Raw genomic sequence first — 20,283 nt, forward strand, 5'->3', positions numbered from 1 at the left:
TCTTTGGGTTGGTGTGAAACGTTTTCTTCTTAAGTGCCACGTTGGCACGGGAATCCTTTCTGCAGTTGTGTCTATAAATTCCTGCCTTTCTTAAATTATATCTAACTCAATATGCTAAAATAACTTCTATCAGGAGTATAATTTATGAGATAGGGTTAAATACATATGTTTAAAAGAACATCTGTATTGATTTTTCCCAAAAGTCCAATATATATTTTCTCCCTAATTAATCACACTGTAAACTGCTTAAAAAAAACAAAACAAAACAAAAACTCTCATATGCTTAGTACTACGTGCACGGGAGGAAAAGTTTCCTTTACCCTCTTAGGTTCTGCTAGTAGAGGCTGAACACTAAACAAAGCACAGATTGACACGGAGTTCCTGTTGTGGCTCAGCGGTAACAAACCCAACTATTGTCCATGAGGATGCAGGTTCAATCTCTAGCCTCGCTCAGTGGGTTAAGGATCCAGCATTGTGGCAAGCTGTGGTGTAGGTTGTAGATGCAGGTGGGATCCAATGTTGCTGTGGCTGTGGCATAGGCCAGCAGCTGTAGCTCCAATTCGACCCCTAGCCTGGGAAATTCCATACGCCACAGGTTCGGCCCTAAAATGCAAAAAGAAAAAAAAAAAAAAAAAAAAAAAAAAAAAAGACAGATTAACAGGAGAAAATGTTTATTTTGTATGGACATGGGAAGTCTCAGGGAAAAAAAACCCCAAAGAAGTAGTTAGACCCCGGGGGGTGGGAAAGTAACTAGACAAAGGAAAGGGGCCGGTTGGGAGCTCCTAGGGGTTGTAAATTGTAGGAAGCTATATATAGAGAGGGAAATAACTAAAGATAAGGGTTATTTAAGAAGGTTTGTTATGCAGACTCGGCTTAGTGCCGCCTCCATTGATGAGAGCATCATCTCTGGTGATTGAGCATCCTGTGTCCTCCTCCTCTTCCATGTACGGGAAAAGGAGACATCTTTATAAATGAAATTTATGTTAACTTTTACAAAGGGAAACTTATGTCCTGCCTTTGGACAGAAGGAGGGAGGAAAGAGAGTTTATTGCCTTCAAGTCAAAACAACCCTGACGTCAAAGTGGCATCTTGTGGGGTGGCCCTCACTTCCCTTCGTGGGCTAGATGGCAAGGAGGAGGGGAGGGGGCCTGGAGAACAAGAGAAAGGATGAGGCAGCTTTGTCAGATTTAGGAAATATTTGCATAACTGCATGGAGAGTTGGAAAGCAACACCTAAAACTAACTTCCCACAATTCTCCAAGTCTTTTGGGTTTTCTTTTGGGCTGCCCCTCAGCCCTAAAAAACAGTAATAACAATAATAAAATAGTGCTCTTCCTTTGAGTAATGTTTTACCACCTGATTTTAGAAAAAGAAGTAAATTTACCTTTTGACGTTCTCCATGTCAAAGTACGAGTGTCCAGGAGTTCTTGTCGTGGCTCAGTGGTTAACAAATCCAACTAGGAACCATGAGGTTTCGGGTTCGATCCCTGGCCTTGCTCAGTGGGTTAAGGATCCAGCGTTACCGTGAGCTATGGTGTAGGTTGCAGACGTGGCTCAGATCCTGCCTTGCTGTGGCTCTGGCGTAGGCCGGTGGCTACGGCTCCAATTAGACCTCTAGCCTGGGAAACTCCATATGCCGGGGGAGCGGCCCAAGAAATGGCAAAAAGACAAAAAAAAAAAAAAAAAAAAAAAAAAAGTACGAGTGTCCAGAGAAAACACTGATGATCAAGGCTTGTATTCTACGCCCATGTTGTCCAAGAGGAGTATAGTGGGCGCCACATACTTAACTTTAAATTTTCTAACTGCCACACTACAACAAATAGGAAGAAACAGGCTAAAATAATTTTAGCCCCATATATCCCCAAATTCCTTATTTCTACATCATCAATGTAATTATTGAGATCTTTAATCTCTTCCATACCTGCAGAAAAAGATTCTCCAAAATCCCATGTCTGTTTTACACTTAGAAAACATCTCAGTTCAGTCTAGCCCCGTTTCCAGGGCCCAAGAGCAGCGTGTATCTAGTGGCCACTGGCTAGGACGCTCTGCTTCAGACACTGATCTCTTGGCACTAGCTACTCAACCTTGAATTTAGCCTCCTTGTTCCTAAGCAACTTCACTTTCAAAGTCAGCTGGGGAAATAACTGCCACGCCTCCCTACCTCAGGATCCTTAACCCATGGAGCAAGGCCAGGGATCGAACCCGCATCCTCATAGAGACTATGTTGGGTTCTTAACCTGCTGAGCCACAATGGGAATTCTGACATTTATTAACAACATGCTACTGTTTAATGTAAAATTAATACATGCCCATTGTAGAAAAAGTTGAAAATACCAAAAATATAAAAAACAATCTATAATCCATATCTACTATTAATATTTTGATGAATTTCCTTCTTGAAATTCATCAAAAAACAAAGTTGAAATTTGAAGCCATTAATATATTGTTATACTCTTCCTTATATTTTAGGAATTTTTTAAAAAGTCATGTAATTTAGCTTCCAAGAAGACAAATCTACCTTGTATATAATTTTTTCTGTTTCTTTTTTCTTTTTTTTAATTGAGATATGATGGACATAGAACATTGTGTGCTTCAGATGTATGACATCAAGCTTTGAAACATGTACCTATGGTAAATTGATCCCCACAATAAGTCGACATCCATTGCCACACACACTGACAAAATTTTTTTTTCCTGTGATGGGAAATTTTAAGATCTCCCCTCTTAACAACTTTCAAATATACAACATGTATTCGTTCACAATTTGTCACCACACTGTACGTTATCCCCTAGGACTAATTTATACCTGTTAGTTTGTACCTTTTGGCCCCCTTCGCCCGTTTGGCTCGTTGATGTACATTTTTGATATGGAAAGCATCCAAATCATTTTCTTTCAAAATCAGTTCATTATAGGGAACTTTCTTTGATCCTTCAGGTCATTTCCGTAGCCTTTTGTTTATTTCCATGACGTTTCGTCTTGGGAGTCTTTATTTCTGTCCATTTTCTACCCTCTCACCATCTGTATGCAACATCACCTGCCTCTATGTAGCTGTTTGGGGGCCTCTCTGGTGACCCCACAGAGGCAGTGCTTTTCCAGGGACGGTTTCCTAGGCGCCGCCAGATCCTCTCCTTAGGAAACAGTAGCCAGGCAGCCCATGGCTTAGCTTGTCTACTAAGCGTTCCAATGATTTTGGATTAGAACCTCAGGGCCTGAATTGCTTCCCCAAACTTTCTGAAGGTTTCATTTTTTTTTTTTTCTTAAACCCAGCAATTTGTCGAAATGTAGGCACAAAAATAAGTATTGAATACTTAGCATCTTTATCTGTGGGAGTGGTTGGATTTAGAAAGGGATAAGAAGACAGGGTTTATCTCCATTAAAATGCCTCCCTTTTTTTTCCATTCTTTTTTGTATCTCAGGGAGGGGTGTGTGTGTGTGTAATTGTCAAAGTGCACAGCCGGAAGAGGAGAGGAAATGGAATTAAAGGTGAAAGGAGTAAACCACCCGGGCAGCAAGGCCTGTGTTAGCAGGGCCCTGTATCTCCTTACCACCCAAAAGGGGTGGGGGGGGGAAAGCACCCCTCCTGCAGCCCCCATCAGGACGGCCCCCAATCTTTGATATGCTAATCATGGCTGTGGGTCGGTTCGAGCTGGCAAGAGAGCAGAAGCTTTCAGAAGGCTGACACGTTACAAAGCCGCAAACTTCAAAGCCCGGTTTAAAAGGGTCTGTTCTCATCCAGCAAAATAAGTTTGCTTTTTACAATGCCGAAGAGAAAATCCCAACAAATTAGAGTGGAATCTTAAACAATGAAGCAGTCCCAACTCAGAAATAAGGAACCAATTAATGCTATCAACATGGCTTCTATCTGTCCTTAGGACTTTAATCATTTCCAGATGAGAGCATGCATCTGATTAGGGTGCGCTGGCAGCTCTCCCCTCCACCGGGGGAAAAGAACGAGCAGGAGGCTCTGAGGCTGGAATCCAAGATTTGGACTCATCGGCAGGTTGCACTCTACCTTGAACCAGGTTGACGTGGTTTCTGGCACAAAGTCCAATAGACGGTAGGACTCAAGGGATGCGACTCCTATCTTTTAGAAACAAGTGTATGATTTGCAAATTTCTCCTTGTTCTTTTGACTCCTGACAAAAACGGAGACCCCTCACCAAGGCTGGCCTTAGATGTTCATAAAGTGCCTCATTCCCCCATCACTTTATTTTGTGGTATGCCAGTCCAGGTTCCATTAGGGAATGCTGGGTCATGTGCCTGATGCACAATGAGGCCAAACAAGTCACAACACCAGTTTGGAGCAGCAAAAGTTGATTGCAGAGCCCAACAAGGAGAATGGGTGCTTGGGGCTCCAAAAACCACAAAGTCCCCAATGGTTTGGGGGGAGAAGTTTTTATAGGCAAAATTTGGAGTGAGGGCTGCAGGGCGAGTGGCTTCCTCCTGATTAGTTGGTAGTGGGGTAACAGGGAGGTGCTCTAGGACTCTTGGGCTCCAACTGAAGTTACCATCCTCCTCCTGGTTGGTGGCCTTATTTCCCACAGAAGAACTCAAAAGTATTGTTCTGCGTTTCCCTTGAGGCGGAACCAGGACCCTAGCCCCATGGCTGCACTGCAGTTTCTTGATGGCTCCTTTGTTTCTGCATTTCTTTTTCTTTCTTTTTTTTTTTTTTTTTTAAGCTGTTTCTTGGGCCGCTCCCGCAGCATATGGAGGTTCCCAGGCTAGGGGTCCAATCGGAGCTGTAGCCACCAGCCTACGCCAGAGCCACAGCAACACGGATCCGAGCCGGTCTGCAACCTACACCACAGCTCACGGCAACGCCAGATCGTTAACCCACTGAGCAAGGGCAGGGACCAAACCGCAACCTCATGGTTCCTAGTCGGATTCGTTAACCACTGCGCCACGACGGGAACTCCTGTTTTTCAGTTTCTGCATTTCTTCCCTGATTAGCAACTGTTTGAATCTGCCCTTTGGAACTCAGGGAAGATCTAGGAGGCTGAAGCTTATTTCCTACAGACAAGAAACAGGGGACACAGAAAGGATTTGTACCCAGGAGGACCTCACAGGATCCTGCTTAGTTTCACTTCTGACCCCAGTATATCATAGTCCCAGTCTAGAATTCTACCATTTTTTTAAACTTTATCTCTTTGGATCTTGAAGACTATTCCCATCTTTGTCCTAGTCTGCGTGGGCTGCCATAACAAAATACCAGAGACCAGATGGCTTAAACACCAGAAATCTATTTTCTCACAGTTTTGGAGGCTGGAGGTCAAAGATCAAGGTGTTGGCAGGATTGGTGTCCGATGAGAACTCTTCGGATAGACGGCCACCATCTTACTGCAGCTCCTACTTGGGAAAGTAACATAATGTCTTGTCTTTTCTTCTTCTTTTTTTTTTTTTTTTTTTGGTCTTTTCTAGGCCGCACCCACAGCATATGGAGGTTCTCAGCTAGGGGTCCAATCGGAGCTGCAGTTGTTGGCCTACACCACAGCCACAGCAACGCAGGATCCGAGCCGCATCTGCGACCTACCCACAGCTCACGGCAACGCCAGATCATTAACCCACTGAGCGAGGCCAGGGATCGAACCTGCGACCTCATGATTCCTAGTCGGATTCGTTAACCACTGAGCCATGACAGGAACTCCCATAATGTCTTTTCTATCAAAGGAAATCTTGGTGACTCCATTTTGCTCCAGTTTTCGCCTGCAACACCTTCCCACAACCCCCCCCCTTCTTTCCCTCTTCTCCCAGTAACAATTTGTTTCAAATTAGCCAACTGAGAAGAATGTTTGTCCTGACCTGACCCGTGGGAAGGGGACAGGTACATCACCCGCGTTAGGGATAAATAGGGAGAGTCTTTCCTTCTTTGCGTGTTTTTTGAGTACCCGCGCCCTTCTGCAGAAGTAAAAAGCCTCGTCGAGATCTCCCCATGTTCACGCGTCTCATTTTTCGACACTGACGATCCGAGCCATCTCCCCACCATAGGCACTCTTCACTGAGTGCATGGTGGGGAGATGGTCTCTGGTGTCTCTTCTTTTTTTTTTTGTCTTTTTGCTATTTCTTGGGCTGCTCCCTCGGCATATGGAGGTTCCCAGGCTAGGGGTCGAATCGGAGCTATAGCCACCGGCCTACGCCAGAGCTACAGCAACGGGATCCGAGCCGCGTCTGCAACCTACACCACAGCTCACGGCAACGCCGGATCCTTCACCCACTGAGCAAGGGCAGGGACCGAACCCGCGACCTTATGGTTCCTAGTCGGATTCGTTAACCACTGCGCCACGACGGGAACTCTCTTCCTTCTTTTAATAAGGACAATAATCCTGTTGGATTAAGGCTCCATCCTTACGACTTCGTTTAACCTTAATTGTCTACGGTCCCTGTCTCCAAATACAGTCCCGGTGGGGTTAGAGCTTAAAGGGGATCGGAACACGCCACTCTAAAATATACCACTTGGGCACAGGATTATTTTAAGCTGAAGGTAACTGGAAATAGACAGATGCAAAAAGAAGCTTTCTCAGAACTTCCCTTGTCTGACTGAAAGCAGCAAGTTCTGGGAACTAAGGCTGCTTCCAGTGCCTCTTCAGGGTGAATCTACTCCCAGAAGGGAAGTGAAACCTACCCGAGATCCCTTCTCCATGGGGTTTTATGGCCCGGAAGGAGATGGGAATATCACTCCGCCAGTATAGACCAACACTGGCACAAACTTTCTTATCTGTCCTTTGTTCTCCTAAAATCCCATTTGTCTTTTCTAAAGAAACGCATTCTTTCCATAAAAGCCTTTTCTCCCCCATCCCTTTCCCCTATTGAGTTGGGTGTCTAAGCCTCTAGCATTAACCATTTTACCAGTCAGCTACTTTTTCCGCTAGCTCTTGTGTGCATAAAACAATCTTTTTCTCCTGTTAATCTGTCTTTTGTTCGTTTAATTCACAGGCCTCCATTTTTCAGGATTTAAGAGGGTAGAGAAAAAATTTTTTTCTCCCCTACAAGTTTCATCTTCATGAATTTGGGTGGTGGGTCATGGGAGACAGAATTCAGTCCACAGCCGTCTTCAAGCTTCTTCAGCTAACCGAGACCCTTCTGCACACTTGTGCAGAAGAAACATAAACTAGGGAAAGAGCTGTGTCCATGCGTGAGAATTGACATAGGTCTTTTCTATCCAAGGAAGTCTTGGTCACTCCATTTGTTCCTACTTCGTCTGAGGCACCCTCCCCCACCCCCCTCTTTCCCTCTTCTCCCAGTAACAATTTGTTTCAAATCAGCCAACCGAGAAGAACGTGGGCCCTGACCTGACCTATGGGAAGGGGACAGATATACCACCTGGGTCAGGAATAAATGGGGGGGGGGGTCTTCCCTCTTTCGAGCATGCTTTTTGAGCACTCTCACCCTTCTGCAGACGAGCCTTGTCGAGACATCCCTGCGTTCACGTGTCTTACTTTCTGACACTGACTATCTGAACCAGAGTCACTTTTCCCCAACACACGAGGAGAGGAGGGGAGGGGGACGGGGGTGATGAACTCTGAGCGAGCCGGCAGCAGGCCTTCCTTCCTCCCCTCCTTGCCCCGGGGTCTCTGTCATTGTCTGTGCACATGGGTTGGAAAGAAGAATGCACTGGCATGGCGAGGTGAAAAGAAAGAAGAGTTTATTGAGATGAGAGAAGGACGCTGCTAGTGTAGAGGGACAGCCTCCTGACACTCAGGGAGAGCTGACACCTAGTGTGTGGTCACGTCTGTTTTTATAGAGGGAGAGGAGATGTCTCAGGATACACCTGCTGACCTGCTGATTGGTTGGGGAAAGGGGGAGACTTATGATACACTTGCTGGTTGGTAGGGGGCAAATAAGGCCCTATAGGGGTGGGAATGAGGAGTGGGCCACATACCTTTCCTGGTAGGGGGCAGGAAGGAATAGGGCAGGTTGCTCAGGTGGAGGAGGGGGCATTACAATGAGATGGGTGGGGCGATGATAAGGGTCTGGTCATTCTTGTCTTGCTTGGCCAGAGGCTTTGAGTTCTACCTCCTTGCAAGGGGCTTGAAGGCCAACAGTCTCCTCTACCTCCAGTCTTACTAGCTTTCCATTTTGATCTTAAAAGGACTGTCTTTTCCACTGGCTAATGGGTATGGCGTGTGTGTTGACATGTGTGAGTTATGGGGTGAAAGAAGAGGTTGAGAACGTCATCATGCCTTTGGAGGGGAACAGAACACGCCACCCCAAAAGATGCCTCTTTGGCATAATGGTTACTTTGAGCCCATGATTCCTGAGAAACTGCAGATGCAGGAAAATCCCTGAAAACAGAATTTACCCTTTTGTAAGGGATATTTATGTTTATAAAGGAATTCTCCTTTGGTCAATGCCTCCCTCCTTCTACCAGGAAGAGGAAGATGACTCCGAACCACAGGAGACTTTTATCAATGGAGAAGGTACTGACTAAGTTCTGCAAAGCACCTTTTATTCTGCATAACAGCCTTACTCCTGTTAACTGGGCTGAACTCCCTTAGCTGTTCTCCCTACCCCCCAACATCTTTCTTTTGTCTTTAGCCAAAGATGGTATTTAAGGTGGTGCCACTTTGGGGCATTTTACTCAGATTTCCAGTCTCCCCCTACGTACACATGTTTTTAAAATTTCTGTTTGCTTTCTTTCTTGTTAATCTGTCTTTTATTACAAGGGGTCTCAGCCACAGAACCCAGAAGAATAGAAGGAAAATTATTTTTCCTCCTTGACAGTTTGAAACTCAACCTGCATGTAAAGCTGTGTTCCTCTTAGAATTTCAACTCATCAGTTTCTCTGAGGACCCCTGCCTGGGTCACAGGAAGAGAAGACGGAGTGAAAAAACAAAAGGCCTTTTTACTAAATTTTTGGAGACTTTGAGACCCTGTTAGGAGATGAGGGTAGCAAAAAGGTGAGAGAAGGGGGAGGCTATCCACAACCTTACATACGTGCACACACGTGTGCACGTGCATGCGCACACGCACACACATACACACACAGATATACACACTTTCCGTCCTGGGCCGGCAGTTCAGGACAGCCCTGTCCTCCTGGAATTCAACAGTGGAGGGGCCCCAGGCTGCAATTCCAGCAACTTGGTCTCTGCCTGGCCCTGGCACTAGATGGTGGCGTTGGCAGCAACAGAAAAGAGTTTCCACCTTCTCCTGGGACTGATGCAGCCATCCAGAAAAACAGCCACTGAATTAAAGAAAAGTTTTCCCAGAAATATTTTTTAAAAAGAAAAAGAAAAATGGTTACTGAAAGGGAGCAGAATATGCCACCCAAACACCCAAACATGCCTCTTTGGCATAGGAGTTATTTTGATCTGGTTATTTCAAAATAAATAAGTAAAAAGTAGACAAAGAAGAAGCTCTGAAAACCAAATAGAAGTTTACTGTGAGAGACGTTTTTTACAGTGATAAGGAACATCCCCCCTTGCGAGGGTGTCTCCCTCTCAACACGGAAGAGGAGGACTAAATCTCTAGAACCTCTTATCAACCAAGAAGGCCACGACTTACATCTGCTGAACGACCTGCCCCCGTTCCCCATGCTTCTCCCGGGAACCTCCCAAAGCTACTGTCCCCACTGCGTCCAGCATCTCCCTGTCTTTAGCTCAAGTGACTTGAGGTGACTTAAGGTGACCTAAGGTGGTGACTTGGGCCATTTCCGGGAGTTACTCACCTTTCCTGGGCCTCTCCCAGGGCTAGAGGAAGTGTCCATGTTATTAAACTTGTTTGTTTTTCTCCTGGTAATCTGTCTTTTATTATAGAGGGATCTAGCCAAGAAGGACAGAAGGAAAATAATTTTCCTCCCCTGAACTATATACAGCAAGATTAACTGCATTTTTGAAATGCATGGGGAAAAAATACTGGAAGGAAACAAATGGTTTTCTTTCTTCTACAGACAGCAGCCTAAATTGCATCCTCTGAGATTCACGTAAATCCCACTCAAAGCCCCTCTCCCAGGGCCAGAAGGAGGTGGGGACCCTCCCCCCAGGTCTCCTGAATTCCGGAGGGCTTGGCTTCTAGGATCTGCGCTGGCTTCCTGTTCCCCCTTCACCCTCAGCCCCAGAGGCATTTCACCAACCTCGACTCTCCTCCCTACCTTTTTTTTCCCCATTGCTTAAAACACCAGTTTCCCATGGTGTGGGGGACAGGGATGGTGGGGGAGCCCAGAGAAGGGTGCCCATTTCATCACAGCACTTACAAACTGCCTCCAGCCACCCCAACCCCGCTGAATTTCTCACCCACCGACATCTGCACAGACCCAGGCCACCACCTGTCACACCGCTGCCCAGCCCACTCCCCTCCAACACACACCGGTCCCTCCGCTCGCGGCTCCCCCTCCCCTAATACCTGGAGCCGCCCACGCCGCCGAGCCTGTGGTTAATAATTGGCCACAGTCACACAGACATTAAGTGACAGACTCAGGATAACACAGGTCAGAGAAGTGTCAAGCAGGGAGGAAGCAGTGCTAATCTTCACACTTGGGTCCTAAACTTACCACAAAGATATTTCCTGCGTTTCTACCCCATAGCGGAGCAAACAGAGAAGGTGTTAAAGGAAACAACATGAAGCTTTGGCCGTTAAATTTCAACCCAACATTGTGAACGCAATTTTGTGTTTTGTGAATAGGACTTCAAAAGGTATGTTTCATTCATTTGATTTTTGGCCTTTAAAATGAATCAGATTATTGATACAGTAGATATAGAGGTATGTATTTTTAATACTTTTTTGAAATTGGTTTATTATTTCATGCAGTTACTGGAACATTTTAGTATTTCATTTAGTCATCTAGTGTCCGGACAGGAAGATATCTCACTTTAATTAATGGTTTTATTTCCTTTTTAAAAATTCCTTTCGGAGTTCCCGTCGTGGCACAGTGGTTAGCGAATCCAACTAGGAACCATGAGGTTGCGGGTTCGATCCCTGCCCTTGCTCAGTGAGTTAAGGATCCGGCGCTGCCGAGAGCTGTGGTGTAGGTTGCAGACGCGGCTCGGATCCCGCGTTGCTGTGGCTCTGGCGTAGGCCGGTGGCTACAGCTCTGATTAGACCCCTAGCCTGGGAACCTCCATATGCCGCAGGATCGGCCCAAGAAATGGCAAAAAGACCAAAAATAAAAAATAAAATAAAAAAACTCCTTTCATTTAATTTTCAAGCAATGATATAATACAATGCTATAATATACCTAGTATGTATTCTCTGTTAAACATTTCTTATAACTCTAACTTTCAAGCTTCATGTCAGATTTTTTTTCCTTCTTTTTTAAAAATTTTATTGAAATATAGTTGATTTACTATATTTCACTGCGCCACGACGGGAACTCCCCGAACTAATTTCTAACAAAGATGCAAAAGCAACTCAATTAAGATAAGATAGCCTTTTCATAAATGGTCTTGGAACAACTGGACATCCAAAGCAAAAAATAAAACAAACCAACAGCAAAAACCTGAACTAAGTCTCATTCCTTGCACAAAAATTAATTCAAAATGGACCATGTTTTAGTGTAAAATGTAAAGCTATAATGACTTTAGAAAATAACATAGGAGAAAATCTTTAGGATCCAAGGCTATGCAGAGTTCTTAAATGTGACATCAAAAGCATGGTTCATAAAAAGAAAAATTAATAAACTGGACCTCATCAAAACCGAAGACATCTGCTCTGTGAATGACCCGCTTAAGAAGTGAAGAATGGAAGAAACTATTTACAAACCACTTAACTACCAAAGGACTAGTACCTAGAAAATAAAAAGAACATTCAAAACTCAAGAAGAAAAAAACGGTCCAATTAGAATGTGGGAAAAGAAATAGAGACATTTCACCGAAGAGGATATGCAGATGGCGAATAAGTACATGAAAAAATGTTCAAATCATTAGCCATTAAGGAAATACAAATTAAAACCACAAATAGATCTAACTACACACCCAACAAAATAGCTAAAATAAAAAACAGTGACAACGCCAAGTTCTCCTGAGGATGTGGAGAAACTAGATCACTCATACATTGCTGGTGGAAACGTAAAATAGTAAAGCCACTCCAGAGAATAATTTGGGGGTTTCTTGAAGAAACTAAACACAGATTTAACATATGACCCAGCAATTGTATTCCTGCTCACTTATGCCAGAGAAATGAAGATTTATGGTCACACAAAAACCTGTTCACAAGTGTGAACAGCTATTTGCAAAAACTGTAAACAATCCAGGCATCCTTCAATGGGTGATGGTTAAACAAATTGTGGTACATTTACGACATCCATCTGATCCAGCAATAAAAATAACAAACCACTGAGGCTGAAAATCCAGGGAATCGTGCTGGATGACAAAAACCAATCCCCAAAGTTTACAAACTATATGATTCCATTTCTATAATATTCTAGAAATGAAAAAGTTATAGAAAGTAAGAGATTAAGAGTTGCCAATGGTTTTGGAAGGGTTAGGGGCAGGAGGGAAACAGGTGACTCTAAAAGTGAGACCTGAGGGATTCCTGAGGTCATGGAAATAGACTCTGTCTACCCTGACTTTCAGTGTCCACGTCTTTACCATGCTGGGGAAACTAGGTAAAAGGTACAGGGGATTTGGAGTTCCCTTGTGGCTCAGTGGGTTAAGAACCCAGTGTTGCCACTGCTGTGGCTCTTGTTACAACTGTGGCTTGGGTTTGATCCCTGGCCTGGGGAACTTCCACATGCCACGGGCACCATCAAAACATGTTTTTTAAAAGGTACAGGGGATTTCTCTGTATTATTTCTTACAACTGCATGTGAGGAGTTCCAATCGTGGTGCAATGGAAACAAATCCGACTAGTATCCATGAGGATGCTGGTTTGATCCCTGGCCTCCCTCAGTAGGTTAATGATCCGGCGTTTCATTGAGCTGTGGTGTAGGTCGCAGATGCGGCTTGGATCCTGTGTGGCTGTGACTGTGTTGTAGGCCAACAGCTGTAGCTCCGATTTGACCCCTAGTCTGGGAACCTCCATATGCTCTGCAGATGCGGCCATGAGACAGGAAAACAAACAAACAAACAAACAAACAAACAAACAAAAAAACCCAAAAAACCGCATGAAACTGTAATGATCTCAAAATAGAAAAAATTTTTTTGGAGTTCTCCTTGTGGTTCAGTGGTAATGAACCTGACTAGCATCCATGAGGACACAGGTTTGATCCCTGGCTCTGCTCAGTGGGTTAAGGATCCGGTGTTGCCTCAGGCTATGATGTAGGTCACGGATGCTAGTCAGATCCCACATTGTTGTAGCTGTGGTGTAGGCCAGCAGTTCCCCCAGCCTGGGAACCTCCATATGCCACCAGTGTGGCCCTAAAAAAAAGACCCCCCAAAATGTTTATTTAAATAAACTATATTTTAATTATAATTAAAATAATTTATACCATAATTATTTAAATGTCTTCTATTAAATCTCTTTAAATAACTCAATGTCTATATGGAATTCACCTTAAGCTTTTCAGAGAGCCATAGTCTGAAAAAAAGATAAGCCTTAATATGGTCTTTAGGAAAAGATAAAGACAATGAAAGCCCAGAACAGACTAGCTCCTTGATTAAGGTTGCAAAGTACCTATTCACTGAAGGAGGCACCCCTAAAATGTGACCAGGAGACAAGTCGCCTACTGTCTTGAAGATCATACACCTCTAATCCAGGTAGAATCAACTATAACGGCATAAGTGTATAGCATAAGAAGAGATGCAGAATCTGTAACGGGAGAAGAGTGTGGAAACCCAGGAGGGGGTGTCGTAATGACGAGTTCAAACATCGGGGGGAGGGGAGTCACCATGGGTCTAGAAAGAGCTGGAAGGTGAGACACGAGGTGTTTTTCCAGCACTGACCAGGACAGACTACAAGCTGGCCAACACAAACATCCAGTCCACTGGGCAAACATTTTCCTGGCTGAAGGAGGATTTTTCACTTGGGGTGGTCACCATGTGATGAAAATACACCCTCTAGGAAATCCAATTTCCTTCGCTTGGATTCTATATTCATCAAACAACCATCTGATCTTAATTTGATTTTTGGTGGTTTCCTCACTAGAAGAGAAGGAGCTAATTGGATCCAATCTGTTAAATGATTATGTGTTTTCTTCCCTCGTGACCCTCCCATGGTTTTTTTGGCATTGGGTATTTTGTTCCAAATTGGTTTCTCTCTCCGGCATGAGAGTATTTTCCCTCCAACAAGAAAGTAATCCCCTTGAGCAAAGAGACTGAGTCAACAACCTTTATTAAGCACCTGTTATGTGCTTGGAACTGTGCAAAGGATCAAAAGCAAAATGACAACTAAGATCTGATTTGTGCCCCAGTGATGGCTGATTTTCTGGTGGTCCTGTACCAGCTGAGCTGGCAGTCGTGCTGTCACAGCCAAGAATGTGGACTTTCAAATTCCAAGAATGTGGAATTTGAATCCTGGTTCCAACATTTAGCATCAGCGTGATCTTGAGCAAGTCACATAACCGTTCTGACCCTCAGCTTCCTTGTCTATAAATCAGGCAAGAGATTTCACAAGTTGCTGTGAGGATTAAATGAGTTACTCTGGACAAAGCATAGGACCCAGAGACAGACTAACTGTACACATTCATTAAATGGGAGTTATTATGACTCTGCAATCATTCTCACAGTAATAATATTCAATTCTATAAGACTATACTTCCCTCTACTCCTTACCTAACTTGCCCAGCCACCAAATTCCAATTATTTCCAGGCATCTGGAAACACCAGCAGATGTAGAGAAATTCTATAAATCTGCTGTGGCTGCCAATGGACACCAGCCAGCAACTGACTCATGCCCACACTCTTTTAGTCACCTTCACACCAGTTCCCCTGCCATGCCACCTCCCCCATCTCCAAAACGGGCCAAGGCCCGCCCTTATCCCCACGGTGCTGGCTGAGGCCTTTGCATTATGACTTGGCCTCTGTCAAAATGGGCTTGGGGATAATCAAAGGGACATACACCCAGGAAATTCCAAACAACTCTCAGAGTCTGGATTTACCACTAACTTCCAGAGGCTGTCTCTCTTCTATTCTAAAAAACCACTCTGGAGTTGCTGTTGTGGCTCAGTGGTTAACAAATCCGACTAGGAACCATGAGGTTGTGGGTTCGGTCCCTGCCCTTGCTCAGTGGGTTAACGATCCGGCGTTGCCATGAGCTGTGGTGTAGGTTGCAGACGCGGCTCGGATCCCGCGTTGCTGTGGCTCTGGCGTAGGCTGGTGGCTACAGCTCCAATTGGACCCCTAGCCTGGGAACCTCCATATGCTGTGGGAGCGGCCCAAGAAATGGCAAAAAGACAAAAAAACCTCCATCTCCAGGCCCATGGTGAGGTGGAGTGTGGGGAGGTGTTTTGTTCTGTTTTCTTTTTCTTTTCTTTTCTTTCTTTCTTTTGCCATGCCCACGGCATGCAGGACGTTTGAGGCCAGGGATCAAACGCATACCATCCCAGTAAGAAGAGCCACAGCAGTGACAGATCCTTAACCCACTGAGCCGCCAGGGAACTCCTGTTCCACTGTAAAAAGAAACTTAATCTCAGAGATGCAGCTCAACCCACCAAGGAACCAGTCTTGCTCATTCTTCTGCAGTTGTTGAGCTGCCTGCCTCCAGCTTCCATGCCCAGATGGGCTTTACTTTACCGGGCAAGACCAGGAAGGAAGGAGTCAGCCCTCGAGGAGCCTCGGCCTCCCTGAAGCAAAAATAGGCTGTTGTAGCATCTAAGACCATCATGACCCTCCTCCAGCCACTGAGTCTTCCAGAAACTTTGAGGGCCTTTGCTGATGGAGACGGCCTACCACACCCGTGCATTTTTCCAGCAAAAGGCACAACAGCTGAATTGAAGGTCAGGACTAGAGAGACAACCTTCCCACTTGCAACAGCTACAGTCATGCCAAGTGTCTGAACAGAGTCCTGAGCAGGACAAATACCAGTCTGGCCCCCCAATACTATTGAAAAGCAATTTCAATCTGCTGTTAGTCTTCTTAAAAAAAAAAAAAAAAAAAAAAAAAAAAAAAAAAAAGTTCAACACTAAAAGGAAATACAGCAAAACCTATTTAAATCCTCTTTGCACCCCCAACCCCACCACCACCTCCCAAGGCCACTGTCCCAGGATTTGCCTCTTGAGCTATTCTTTTTCTCCCCCTTAAATTGTTCTTTCTAGAATAAATCAAGACTTCCTCTCCTCATCCTTCTGGAGGGGGACAGCCAAGCCAGAAGAAAGAAACAGAATCTTCCCACAAAGTTCGAAGGAAACCTACACCTGCACAGCTGTGGATAGTCCTGGTTTAACCTATTTTTGTTTCTCACACATATTTTTTTGTTTGTTTTTTTGTCTTTTTGCCATTTCTTAGGCTGCTCCCGTGGCATATGGAGGTTCCCAGGCTAGGGGTCCAATCGGAGCTGTAGCTGCTGGCTTACACCAGAGCCACAGCAACTTGGGATCCGAGCCATGGCTGCAACCTACACCACAGCTCACAGCAACGCTGGATCCTTAACCCACTGAGCAAGGGTAGGGATCGAACCCGCAACCTCATGGTTTCTAGTTGGAGTCATTAACCACTGAACCACGACGGGAATTCCTGCTTCTCACACATATTAAGTTAATCAGCCCAAGGTAGTTTTCCCAACACTTACCATTCAGCCTCCCACCAACTTGAACTTGACCAACAATTCAACAATCGTTTTATTTTTGCAAAAGGAAAACTAGAAGATTTTAAGAAGAGAAGGAAAGGAGGAGGAGATGCAAAGATAAGAGAAAGCAGTGGAGGGAAAGGGAGAGAGGAGAGGACAGAGCGGAACCGAATATTTTCTGCACGGCTCAGGGAAGAGCCTCGAGCCTGCCCGACCGACCTGCGCATTCTGGGGATCCCAGAATAAGATCAACGGTGGGTGACCCTGCACTCCCTCCAAACACCTTTCTGAGAACACCTCCCACAACGTGTCAACACAAATGCAATTCCACATTCCTGCTTGTAAATATTTTCCCCTAGCTATAAATGAAAGCTGTGATGCCACAGATCTCTCACAGCTTAGCATTCTTTATGAGGTGTATAAATAGGACCTGCCTCGCGATTGAAGAGCTTCTATCCTGGCAGAATCGGTTTTATACTATGGGCGAGCACACATTTCCATAATTCAATTCAACAAATACTGATTGAATATACATAGTATTATGTAAATATGTATCAATACATATGAGAAGTACATGAAGAGAAGCTGGTCAGAAGCAGGCACTGTGTAGGAGCCCCTCAAGCTGCTCCCCGCATTTCCTGCAGCGGGACTGGCGGCCTGACTTGGGGAACAGATGCTATTGCAGTGTCTGGGCATTATTCTCCCAGCCCTCCCCTGGGCCCTGCCCTGATCCCACAGTGCAGTGGGTAAATAAAATCTGTGCTCCTGCATTAAATCAACATGCATCCCCTCCCACCGAAATACTTTTAAGATGCAGAAATTGCATCTTTATTTCCAAATACACTTGTTAAGAAAGACTCTTCAAGAGATTGGGAGGATCAGGGGAAAGGTTAGCTTCTTTTGAGGAAGGAAGAAAAGGTTTTGAGGTGTGTTCTGTTATTTGAATACTTTTCAGATATTAGCAAATAAAGTTCTAGATTCAACAACTTTTGCAGAGAAAAAGACATCCCATAAATATATGTATTTCTGAATCTATGTGGAAAGAAAAATTAAAACTGCTCTACATGAGCCTGCTCAAGTGGCCATAACAAAATACCACCGACTGGCTGGCTTACCCAACAGAAATGTGTGTTCTTACAGTTGGGGAGCCTGGAAGTCCAAAATCAAGGGGTCAGCAGAGTTAGTTTCTGGTGCAAACTCTCTTTCCGGTTTGCAAGTGGCCACCTTCTCACTGTGTCCTCACGTGGTGTTCACTCTATGTGCTCACAGAGAAAGAGAAGTTTCTATTGGATTAATGTCCCATCCTTACAACCACATTTAACTTAATTATGTCCTTGAAGGCCCTCTCTCCAAATAGTCACACCAGCCATTAGAACTTTACCAAAAAAAATTGCGGAGGTCCCAGTTCAGTCTCTAACACGCTCTTAAGTGCTTTCAACTAAAAATATTGTTTTGGAGTTCCCGTTGTGGCTCAGCAGAAATGAATCTGACTAGCATCCAGGAGGATGCAGGTTCGATTGCTGGCATCACTCAGTGGGTTAAGGGTGCGGCATCGCTGTGAGCTGTGACGGAGGTTACAGACAAAGCTCAGATCTGGCATTGCTGTGGCTGTAGTGTAGGCCGGCGGCTACAGCTCTGATTCAACCCCTAGCCTGGGAACCTCCATATGCCACAAGTGCAGCCCTTAAAAAAAAAAAAAAAAGAAAGAAAAGAAAAGAAAAAAAAAAAGAAAGACAAAAAAAATTTTAAATATTGATTATTTCAAATATCTTCTGAAACTAGACTCTAAGATATAGTTTTACAAGTACTAAAGTTGAGAGACAAGTACAGAATGAATTTTTTTTTTTTTGGACAACCCATGACATATGGAGTTCCCAGGGCAGAGATCAAAACCAGATCTAAGTTGCAGATGCAACCCAAGCCACAGATGTAACCCAAGCTGCAACTACGACAACGCCAGATCCTTAACCCACTGTGGCAGGCCAGGGATCGAACCTGTGTCCCAGCACTCCCAAGACGCCTCTAATCCCATTGTGTTACAGTGGAAACTCCAGGTACAGAATGAGTTTAATACATGTGTTGCTACTTGGATTGTGGCTTATTGATGGCGAAGGTTGTTTTATTTGCTTTGCTTTTTTCTCCCCCCATTACTTTATACTGACTCTCTTAGCCTCTCAACATCCGAAGGTCATTCATGCCAGGCTCTGAGGCCTCAGAGAACAGCAGGCATTTCTTTCCAGCTCCTTATAGAGTCTGGCACATACCGGGAGCTCACTAAATACTTGTTGCAAGAATGCATGGCCCCCTGATGTGGTAGTTGCGGGATTGGAAGGAGGAAGTTGGTAAGGAGAGCCTGAGGGGTGGAGGCAGGCTAAGATGGACCCTTCTCTTGATCTCCCCACCTCTCTGGAAGCTGAGGGGGAGAACACTTTCAAACAAGCAGCCACCATGTCCCAGGAGAGAAGACACGACATCCTAAGTCCCTTCTCTGAAGTAGAACGTTGGGCATCCACGGAGATGCAGGAGATCCCACTACCTTGGGTTCCCCCGGCCACACACTCAAAAGTTCCCAGGGCCCAGGTCAGGGGAAGCCAGTGACACCAGAGGTCGGTCATAAGAAACAACCCACAGGAGTTCCCTAAGGGCCTTGTCACTCCTGTGCCATGGGTTTGATCCCTGGCTCTGGAACATCCACAGGTCTTAGGTGCGGCCAAAAAGAAAAAAGAGAACAAAACAAAAAAAAAAAAAAAAAAAAATGGAGAAGAAAAATTAACATGACACTCTGGTCCTCTAGGAACAAGTATTTATGGAATGACTGAGGATCAGGTCACTTAATATGCATCGGCTGCATAAATGCCTGCGAGAGGAAAACAGAAGTGCGTGAGCCAAAGCAGAGAGCCCCAGCTTGTTCATTTCCGCAGAGAAGCAACAGTGCCTGAGTACCTGGAATGCTCGGGTCTTCAGAGCTGGGACAGGCAGGAGCTTTGAATCCACGGCCTGGTGTCATTTCACAAAAGCGGAAAACTGTGGGAAATACCATCCCGTGCATTTTACGGGAGGAAACGGGTTGGGACAGTTGATGGAAGCGCCGCCTCCCACCCACCCCCCATTTCCGACCACACCCTTCTCCGCCCAGCTTCTGCTTCCCAGCTGCTCAGCGCTTTCTCTTCCCGGTAGAAAAATGAACTTGGGAAATTCAATTAAGAGGAGCCAACCGCAGGAAGAGTGAGCACAGGAGCAGCTCAGGAGGCGTGTGAGGTCTTTAGGAACAGCTTCTGGCCGTCATATCGTGGTTCAGCTTTCTCCACGACACGGCCCTACGCTCGCCCTCCAGAAAGGAACACGTGGGTCAGCGGTCAGGGCGGCTGCACCGGGGGTCCCCACTGGAGAAACTAGAAATTGTCCTTCCCTCATTCTGGCACCGCTTTCGATATTCCTTATCAGCCACTGAAAGCTCCCGCCATCACGACATTACTTCAAGATGGGCATATTACCATTCCCTAGATTACATCTTCTCTGACATTAGCTGCATTTTAGGGTTGTTGCTTCCTGGCACTTTAATTGCATAAGGAAGCTCTCTGCAAATCACAGAGGAGGATGGCTTCCAGCCACTTCTACCCATTCTCTGAGCCTCTCTTCCGGAAGCTAATGTTTTCTTCCCTGGGCCTGGGTTCCGGGCTGTACTCTCTGC

General features: G+C 45.2%; 1 long non-coding RNA gene across 1 annotated transcript; it reads left to right on the forward strand.

Annotated features, from left to right (window-relative positions):
• On the forward strand, positions 10,357 to 19,541 carry LOC106504331. Its single transcript, XR_001297723.2, has 3 exons — positions 10,357 to 10,627; positions 16,660 to 16,846; positions 19,387 to 19,541. It is a non-coding gene; the product is annotated as an uncharacterized LOC106504331 (long non-coding RNA).

This window comes from Sus scrofa, chromosome 7 (assembly GCF_000003025.6).
Source record: "Sus scrofa isolate TJ Tabasco breed Duroc chromosome 7, Sscrofa11.1, whole genome shotgun sequence".
NCBI lineage: Eukaryota > Metazoa > Chordata > Mammalia > Artiodactyla > Suidae > Sus > Sus scrofa.